Consider the following 10,130-nt stretch of genomic DNA (forward strand, 5'->3'; position numbering starts at 1 on the left):
AATTTTGGTCATTTTAGACCCATTTCAGCATAAAAGGGCCGGGGGTGCGATTTTGTATCATTTTGGACCCATTTCGGGGTAAAGGGGCCGGGGTTGCGATTTTGGTCATTTTGTCCCATTTCGAGGTAAATGGGCCGGGGGTGCAATTTTGGTCATTTTGGACCCATTTCAGCATAAAAGGGCTGGAGGTGGAATTTTGGTAATTTTGGACCCATTTCAGCATAAAAGGGCCGGGGGTGCGATTTTGTGTCATTTTGGGATAAAAGGGCCGGGGGTGCAATTTTGGTCATTTTGAAACCTTTTCTGGGTAAAAGGGCCGGGGGTGCGATTTTGTGTCATTTTGGACCCATTTTGGGGGAAAAGGGCCGAGGGTGCGATTTTGTGCCATTTTGGACCCATTTCAGGGTAAAAGGGGTGGGGGTGCAATTTTGGACCCATTTCAGCATAAAAGGGCCATGGGTGCAATTTTGGTCATTTTGTCCCATTTCGAGGTAAATGGGCCGGTGGTGCAATTTTGGTCATTTTGGACCCATTTTATGGTCTCTAGACACAAAAGAGGGCAAGCAGGCTCTATCGGCTCGCGCCTGTCTGCCTCTCCTTGTTGGCCTTCCAGACATGGTAATGGCCTGATGGGAAAACCAGCAATTGGGTAGTGTATACTGTGCTGGAGGCACAACACCCACTAACTCACTAATGCCTTTATTATAGAACAGGAATTAAAGGGTAGATACCGGTATATACTGTGCTGGAGGCACACAACACACAACACACAACACCCACTAACTCCTGCAGATGGCTCAATTAGAGCAGAGCAATATAGGTAGATACAGGTGTATACTGCGCTCGGGTCACACAGACAACACCCAGAAACTCCTGTGCAGATGGCTGAAAGCTCTATTACAGAAGAGCAAGAACGCTAAAAATCGGTGGATAACGGACGTTTATACTGAGTGATTTAGTCACGGCTGATCACAGATGGTCACACCCCCAACTGTGCACGGCGCACGTGCGTGATCACGTCGGTGGCGGCGTGTTCCCTGGGAACACTGCTCGTCACCAATGCTGGTAAACAGCCATTGGCCGGCTGTATACCCACGGGATCACAGCCGATCACTAAAATGTAAACAAACCGTGGTAACGAGATGTTACCGGGTTGTTCTCCTCCTCACACACCGATCGTGTGTGAGGAGGAAATTGCGGTAACACACTGATTGCCTGCCCCCCCCCAACAATAAAGAGGACCTGTCACCACCCCTCATAGTACCTGTCAATCACAGTCCATCAGAGTATTTGAGTACCTGTGGTAACGAGATGTTACCGGGTTGTTCTCCTCCTCACACACCGATCGTGTGTGAGGAGGAAATTGCGGTAACACACTGATTGCCTGCCCCCCCCCCAACAATAAAGAGGACCAGTCACCACCCCTCATAGTACCTGTCAATCACAGTCCATCAGAGTATTTGAGTACCTGTCACAGTCCATCAGAAGACCCGAGTACCTGTCACAGTCCATCAGAAGACCCGAGTATCTGTCACAGCCCATCAGAAGACCCGAGTACCTGACACAGCCCATCAGAAGACCCAAGTACCTGTCACAGTCCATCAGAAGACCCGAGTATCTGTCACAGCCCATCAGAAGACCCGAGTACCCGTCACAGTCCATCAGAAGACCCGAGTATCTGTCACAGCCCATCAGAAGACCCGAGTACCCGTCACAGTCCATCAGAAGACCCGAGTACCTGTCACAGCCCATCAGAAGACCCGAGTACCTGACACAGTCCATCAGAAGACCCAAGTATCTGTCACAGTCCATCAGAAGACCCGAGTATCTGTCACAGTCCATCAGAAGACCCGAGTATCTGTCACAGTCCATCAGAAGACCCGAGTACCTGTCACAGCCCATCAGAAGACCCGAGTACCTGTCACAATCCGTCAGAAGACCCAAGTACCTGTCACAGTCCATCAGAAGACCCGAGTACCTGTCACAATCCGTCAGAAGACCCGAGTACCTGTCACAGTCCATCAGAAGACCCGAGTACCTGTCACAATCCATCAGAAGACCCGAGTACCTGTCACAATCCGTCAGAAGACCCGAGTACCTGTCACAGTCCATCAGAAGACCCGAGTACCTGTCACAGCCCATCAGAAGACCCGAGTACCTGTCACAGTCCATCAGAAGACCCGAGTATCTGTCACAGTCCATCAGAAGACCCGAGTACCTGTCACGGCACATCAGAAGACCCGAGTACCCGTCACAGCCCATCAAAAGACCCGAGTATCTGTCACAGCCCATCAGAAGACCCAAGTACCTGTCACAGTCCATCGGAAGACCCGAGTATCTGTCACAGCCCATCAGAAGACCCGAGTATCTGTCACAGTCCATCAGAAGACCCGAGTACCTGTCACAGTCCATCAGAAGACCCGAGTACCTGTCACAGTCCATCAGAAGACCCAAGTATCTGTCACAGTCCATCAGAAGACCCGAGTATCTGTCACAGTCCATCAGAAGACCCGAGTACCTGTCACAGCCCATCAGAAGACCCGAGTACCTGTCACAGCCCATCAGAAGACCCGAGTATCTGTCACAGCTCATCAGAAGACCCGAGTACCTGTCACAGTCCATCAGAAGACCCGAGTACCCGTCACAGCCCATCAGAAGACCCGAGTACCCGTCACAGCCCATCTGAGTACCTGAGTACCTGTCACAGTCCATCTGGGTACCTGTCATAGTTCATCTGAGTACCTGAGTACCCAGGGCTCAAGTCCTGCGGGAACGCATGGAAACGGAGTTCCTGTACTTTTTCCACAATAGGAACTCAGTTCCCGTTAGCAGCCGCATCCTGCAAGACTTTGAAGTATGTGAGGTGTGTGGCAGGTGATACACCAGCAGCTGCCGACACAGCTCGCAATAGTAAGTGCCGCACACCTGACCATTCAGGCATTACCAGTAGGGGGCCCCATGACAGCTTCCACTTCGATCTACCTGTCAATCACAGCTAGCCCTTTGGAATGCCCGCTCCATCTGTAACAAGCTAACATCTGTACATGACCTCTTCATCTCTCATAGCTTCAACATACTTGCCATAACTGAAACCTGGCTTCAAAATTTAGACTCAGCTTCTCCTGCTGCCCTCTCCCATGGTGGTCTCCATTGGACTCACTGCCCCAGACCCAATGGACAGAAAGGAGGTGGAGTTGGATTCCTTCTATCCCCACAATACACCTTCCAAGTCCTTCCCATCCCTTACGCAAGGGAGTGTAAACCACATTGAAGTCCCAAGCAAGTTGCACTGAATATTCCTGGGCATCCCATAAATCCCCATCCAAGTTAAATCCCCTCAAAAAACAAAGCTTTTAGACCGTTTTGTCTGAGAGGGATGCCGGGCTGGGCAGGGTCACAGGAGAACATTCAGCAACCCCTACGGGGGTGTGACTACACAAGTGCAAACAAAGCAGACTAGAGTAATCTAGATGAACACAAAAAGCAAAGCTGGGAAGAAAAGACATTAGGTTTAAAAATCAGGTGAAAATGTATTTTTTAGTTATGTATGATTCCATATTATAAATAGTAGAGGACAGTCATTAAAGTGATCAGAAAGAGGCTACATCTTCATGCACACAGATGATCGAAATTGGGAAGGAAGTCCGCTAAAAATCAATGAAGACATCTTTGGGTTGATTGCTTTTCTTGGGGTGCAAAAAGTTATCCTCTTTTCTTTCCCCCCTCCATCTTTTCATATAATTGATGGCATTGTATATGCCTTTGGCTCCTTCTACTTAAAATATACCTATATTAACATATGATCACCTGTAAATTATTTGTACTACTTTGCATGCATTGCAGTGTTTTACTTTTCTCCATCCCCCTTGGTGCAAACCGCTGTGTTCAGCCCCGCGCCACTGGGTGGGGTGCCTCTTTTCCGCCCCGCTTCCCGGCACGGTGGGGAGACGCAGATGTCATCTGCGATTCTCCCCAATGTTTGCTTCCCTACAGTTGAGTCCTTTTTGGGCCACTGTGGGGGGCTTTCTCCGTGCCGGCGGCGTTCCGTGATCGCCACCGGACTGTCAGTGACGTCACGCTTTTGCGTCGTAGGCGATGGCTTAGGCCAGGGCTTATGCCTTCCGGAACGCCGAGGGGGCCATGCGGACGACGCCCTTTTGGTGTTGTAGGCCTGTTGGAGGGTGGATTGGGTGGGGTCCTACACCTGCAGACAATGGACAAATTATGCAGATACTTTAAAACCCCATAGCTCCCAGGAGATCCTGAGGTGTTCCCTGGTAGTGTTGTCATACACCAATACAAGACTGATGGAGTGCTTGGTAAGTGCAGCTTTTGGAATGATTATGACTGGGTAATCCTTGTACTTATGTGATACCCATTCATTTATTAACATTACTACTTAACCTACACAATATTACTTCTTACTAAAATAATTATAATCCTACTCCCTCACTTTATGCAGCTAGCATTCAGTGTCATATCTCCCATGTTTGGCACCTTGATCTATCTCACTTTCACCATCTTATTCAATTGTCCACCTTTTTCTTTCCTTGCTTACACACACATACACACACACACACACGCATGTATCACATTTTTTTCACGCTTCCTATTTTGTTGTTTCAGTTTTCTCTTTTAGTAGTTTGGTTTTGTTTTCACTTTCACACAACCCCCCCCCCCCCCCCGCCCCGTCATCAGTGTACCTCGCATCACGAATTTTCACTTCACACCCTATCCCTCACCTACCTTTTCTCACTGTTAGCTAATTCCTCTTATAATTAATATAACTAATGAAGAAACTACGCCATGTTATATATAACTAGTTTAATTCTTTTACAATATGAATTCATTAATTATCAAGTAATAAGCCTATAACTGCCAAGCACTTCTATATACTCCCTCTAACATTTAATGATGACCTACAAAAAGTTTTTTGCATGTCCACCTGCAGGTGTTTTACCCCCCATCCTCCTCTCTGGGTCCCATAACATGGCCCCCTGTAAGCTCAGCGGACTATGCACCCACCCAGAGGGCGCGAGGGGAACATGTGGCAGCGATGGGATCACTGGATGGCTATAATCCTGCAATGCCGGTTCATGCGACACGTCCTCATGTCCTCATACACCCATTGGTAACTATATCTATATATGCATGGAGACATATTTTGCTTAATTTGAAATATTATACCTATATATATTTCTATATTGTCCAAAGTCTTTAATCAGATATTTTGACATTCCCCTAGAATATAAATCCCCCTGAAGAGACCGGAAATCGCAAGGGTCGAAATGCATCGGGGTTTTTCACGTAGATACATATGTTACGAATACAATTGGCAAACCATGCTTGTACATAGAGTTTTTTGCTATGAGTGATGTTCCATGTTTGTATTTGTCGCACTACCTATATGGATGATGTATTATTGTTCATTTGGAATTACTATTGTTTGTCAAATAAATTTATTATTTTTTACATCAACTATTTTTACACCAACTCTCTGCTGCTAAAAAAAACCCTGGGGAAATCTTCTTGTGTTTTTGTTGTATACTTATGGGTTATGCAGCTTTGGGGGCTCCCTCATTGTGTTATACTTTTCCTGATTGCTTTTCCTCGACCTTGCTGGCACACCAACACTGCTAGAAGTTCAGTTGAGCAAACTCATTGAAACGTAGGCAGGAGCTAAAAAAAGAGGAATGATAAAGGGTTAGAGATGAGACATTGATAAGCAATCCTTAAAGCCAATTTCCACATTGGCAGCCAAATTGTGTGATTTAGGAGGGGCACTGTGGAGATATGTATGCCCATAAACTCTGCTCTGTTGGGACCACAAAGCCCGCAATCAAAGGGAAATCATTTGCAACTACATTCTACTCTCCTCCAAGGTGGACATTAAATGAGATTATACCCTGTCCAAACTAACAACTAGCTTCCTGACACCAATACATCCGGTGTGAACTTGCAGACTTATTCCAATAAATTAAATTCGGGAAGATTAAACCTATTAGTGTGGGAACGACATGCGTCATACCTTTTCCCCTTAAGGGGAGAAGGCATCCTGACGCCATATCTTAAGCCTGACCCAAGAATAGGGAGCGTTGATTTTTGGCCTGGCCGAAGTGTTTGTTGACTGTAATATGATGCCCTCATACTCCAACCAAGAAAAGCGAAGAACCATTCCAAAGAACACCACTCCGTATTCCCAGGAAGAAAGGATGAACAGTTATAAGAGAATCCGCCATTCCCACTGTAAGCCATAGTTAAACTTCTAGACTAACTGCCAGGATGCACTAGAGCAGCAGACAAGGAGACTGAATACAAACTAGCCTTGGCCTTCTCGGAGGAGTGGGCACTCCTCCCCCAATCCAGCAAAGACTGAGATTGACCCAGTCCCCAAAGCTGCCACTACAGAACAGCCTGGCAACCAGTCCAGATGCCCAACTACAGCTCACAGTAAAAATTTAAGACAGTCTTGCAACAGCTGACCCTTTACTTGCAGAGAGCGGGAGGGGGGGGGGGCTCCCTGTAGACTTTCCCAATAAAATTCATAAACTCAGCCATAGAAAATAGTGACTCCCTGTAGAATTTTCCAAAAGGGATCAGATTAACATCCTTGCTTAGCCGTACAGAAACCAAATCCTTGAAACCGATGACCTTCTTCAGGGTAAAGCACAAGCTGTGAGTGAATGAGGCAGAGACTCGGGTGAAGCAGTGTTGCAATGCCCTGCCCTGCTCCATCAAAGCTCCTTAATGCCACAATAACCCACAACCCAAGGAGGAAGAGCCTTCAGACTGAACAAGAACCTCTGAGCCCAAAACTTAAGAGCTATGATAAAATTCAATGCACCCGCAGAGACTTCCAGAGAGCGGGGGGGGGGGGGGCTCCCTGTCGACTTTCCCAATAAAATTCATAAACTCAGCCATAGAGACTATAGTGGCTAAAATAATATAAGCCAATATAAAGCTTTGGGTCCACAAAAAAACTGAGTGGCTAAACCCAAGAAGCAAGTTAGGATGAAAGCTCATAACTCTGCTACAGACCTTTCCTACTCGGCTATCTCCTTCCTAACTCAGTGTAACAAAGTAGTACATTCATTTTTGGGTCCACAACATTGAGTGGTTAAACCCAAGCAATGAGTTATGATGAAAAACTCACAACTCAGACAGATGATTGAGCTCTAGATTCTCGCTCTACTCCCTAATCCTGCGTAACCAAGTACATTCGTTTTTGGGGTCCACAAAATTGTGTGGCTGACCGAAGCCATGCTACCTACCATTTGCCAGTACTGCAGGAGCAGAAAAGGGATTTCATCTTGCTTTGACTGTTCATGGCCTTCCAACTAGTCATGGAAAAGAAAATAATTTTTTACAATGGAGTCATGCCTATGTATTCAGAGATAATGAAATCTGAGGTCCAATCTAAACCATGTAATGCAATACAGACTTTCACTGTGAACCCAAAATGCTTGCTGTATGGTTAAACCTGGCTTCAATGTGTTCCAGGGTCACTTAGCCCTGAGTATACGTTTAACCAGTGGGTTAAATGAAAAAAAAAAAAAAAAGATCAGATTCCTCCATCCAAATGCGGGAAGCCTCCCCGCTCATTTTATTTTGACAGCAGGGAGACTCCCTTGCAGGCATGTACTGGCCATTGGGACTACAGGGAGTTTCCCGGTGGGCCGATGGCTCAGTGGGCCACTCTGATACAAGGGGGCTGGTGATGGGACACTCTGATGTAAGGGGCTGGTAATGGGACACTCTGATGTAAGGGGGTGCTGATGGGACACTCTGATGTAAGGGGGCTGGTGATGGGACACTCTGATGTAAGGGGTGCTGATGGGACACTCTGATGTAAGGGGGCTGGTGATGGGACACTCTGATGTAAGGGGGCTGGTGATGGGACACTCTGATGTAAGGGGGCTGCTGATGGGACACTCTGATGTAAGGGGGCTGCTGATGGGACACTCTGATGTAAGGGGACTGGTGATGGGACACTCTGATGTAAGGGGACTGGTGATGGGACACTCTGATGTAAGGGGACTGGTGATGGGACACTCTGATGTAAGGGGGCTGCTGATGGGACACTCTGATGTAAGGGGGTTGGTGATGGGACACTCTGATGTAAGGGGGCTGGTGATGGGACACTCTGATGTAAGGGGGCTGGTGATGGGACACTCTGATGTAAGGGGGCTGGTGATGGGACACTCTGATGTAAGGGGGCTGGTGATGGGACACTCTGATGTAAGGGGGCTGGTGATGGGACACTCTGATGTAAGGGGGCTGCTGATGGGACACTCTGATGTAAGGGGGCTGGTGATGGGACACTCTGATGTAAGGGGGCTGCTGATGGGACACTCTGATGTAAGGGGGCTGCTGATGGGACACTCTGATGTAAGGGGGTGCTGATGGGACACTCTGATGTAAGGGGACTGGTGATGGGACACTCTGATGTAAGGGGGCTGGTGATGGGACACTCTGATGTAAGGGGGCTGGTAATGGGACACTCTGATGTAGGGGGGCTGCTGATGGGACACTCTGATGTAGGGGGGCTGGTGATGGGACACTCTGATGTAAGGGGGCTGCTGATGGGACACTCTGATGTAAGGGGGCTGGTGATGGGACACTCTGATGTAAGGGGGCTGGTGATGGGACACTCTGATGTAAGGGGGCTGGTGATGAGACACTCTGATGTAAGGGGTGCTGATGGGACACTCTGATGTAAGGGGGCTGCTGATGGGACACTCTGATGTAAGGGGGCTGGTGATGGGACACTCAAAATGTAAGTGGGCCGGTCTGGATGAAGTCCAGGGCCAAATTTCTGTCCCAGTCCAGCCCTGCTCCCTTGCGGTGAAGCTAGGTTCACACAATGCGATGCGAGAACCAGCGCGATTCCTGTGCGAGTTCCCCCATCGCATGTCTCACAGGCAGGTCACACTTCCCTCTGCGAACCTCTGTGGGTGTCAATACAAAGTTAAAGTGGAAGTAAACCCATGGATTTAAACAGTTAAAAAAAAAAAAAAAGGCATGCCGGGAATGCCAACTGCACATTGGCTGTGCTCTCAGCCAATCAAACCATCCAATGGCTGGAGTCATAACAAATCACATGTGCAGCACCATAGCAGTTGAAGATTAAACAGAGGCAAAGATGGCGGCTTCCTTGGCTGAAAACGATAGGGGAGTTTACTTCCACTTTAATGACACCCCCCAGTTCGGTTGGCAGTACGCGCTGTGAAATGGTGCAGGAATCGGATCGCATTTGATTCCGATTCAATTCCAGTGCGGACCAAAAAAGGGGTCCTGCACCCTTTTCGATCCAAATGCGATGCAAATTCAGCCATATGTAATCTGTATGGTTGAATTCACATCGCACAGACATCATATGTGATCTGCACAGCAATACCATGTGAAATCGCACGCGGATGTCCAACGCCGAGATCGTGCGAACCCAGCCTCAAAATATACAAATCAGACTTGGATCCGAATGCCTCTGCAGCACTTATCGAGCCGGGATAAACCGACTTCTGTCCAGCCACAGTGGCCACACATTTCATTTGATACATACCTCTCAGTTTACTCTCAGACAGCATTGTGTTGTCATAATTCAGCCTTGGTGGGCATCTCGCCAGCTACAATATAAAAGGTAAGCCTTAGGATGACATGAAAACATAAGCGGTTGATTTTGTATAGAAAAAAAGGAAGTGGGGTTATCAGAACATCAATATTCAATATATTAGCAATACTGGCTCAACACTGAACTGGGGGGGGGGGGGGGGAGACTCCCGCACTTCATCCACACCCCCGGGAGCTCAATCCCTGCCAGATGCTTCCAACCCAACCATAACAGATCACTCCCAGATCCCCAGAACCCGGACACCCCCTGTGCTTTTTCATCTTACCATTTGCTGAAGCTGCAGGGCCACCAAAGGAAATTCCACATTGCTTTGGGCTTTTTTTCCTCCCACTGGAAATTGAAAAAAAGATCATAAAATGAACAATGAGGTCAATTCCACCAAAATCGAATTAACCAAAATAGACACCATAACCCTATAAAGAATGACCAAAATTGCACCACCGCCCCCTTTTGCCCCAAAATGGGTCCAAAATTTCACTCCCGTCCCTTTTATCCTGAAATG

The 10,130-nt window shown here is 47.7% G+C and overlaps 1 long non-coding RNA gene across 1 annotated transcript; it reads right to left on the reverse strand.

The window, feature by feature from the left end:
- Positions 1–5,596: 5,596 nt before the first annotated feature.
- On the reverse strand, positions 5,597–9,598 carry LOC143956455 (uncharacterized). The gene is made up of 3 exons (XR_013269923.1): positions 9,560–9,598; positions 7,272–7,337; positions 5,597–5,679 (listed from the first exon to the last, which is right to left on the reverse strand). It is a non-coding gene; the product is annotated as an uncharacterized LOC143956455 (long non-coding RNA).
- Between the last annotated feature and the right edge of the window lie 532 nt (positions 9,599–10,130).

Source organism: Lithobates pipiens, unplaced genomic scaffold (assembly GCF_037356315.1).
Source record: "Lithobates pipiens isolate NorthernLeopardFrog02 unplaced genomic scaffold, aLitPip1_a1.2 Scaffold_37, whole genome shotgun sequence".
Classification (NCBI taxonomy): Eukaryota; Metazoa; Chordata; class Amphibia; order Anura; family Ranidae; genus Lithobates; species Lithobates pipiens.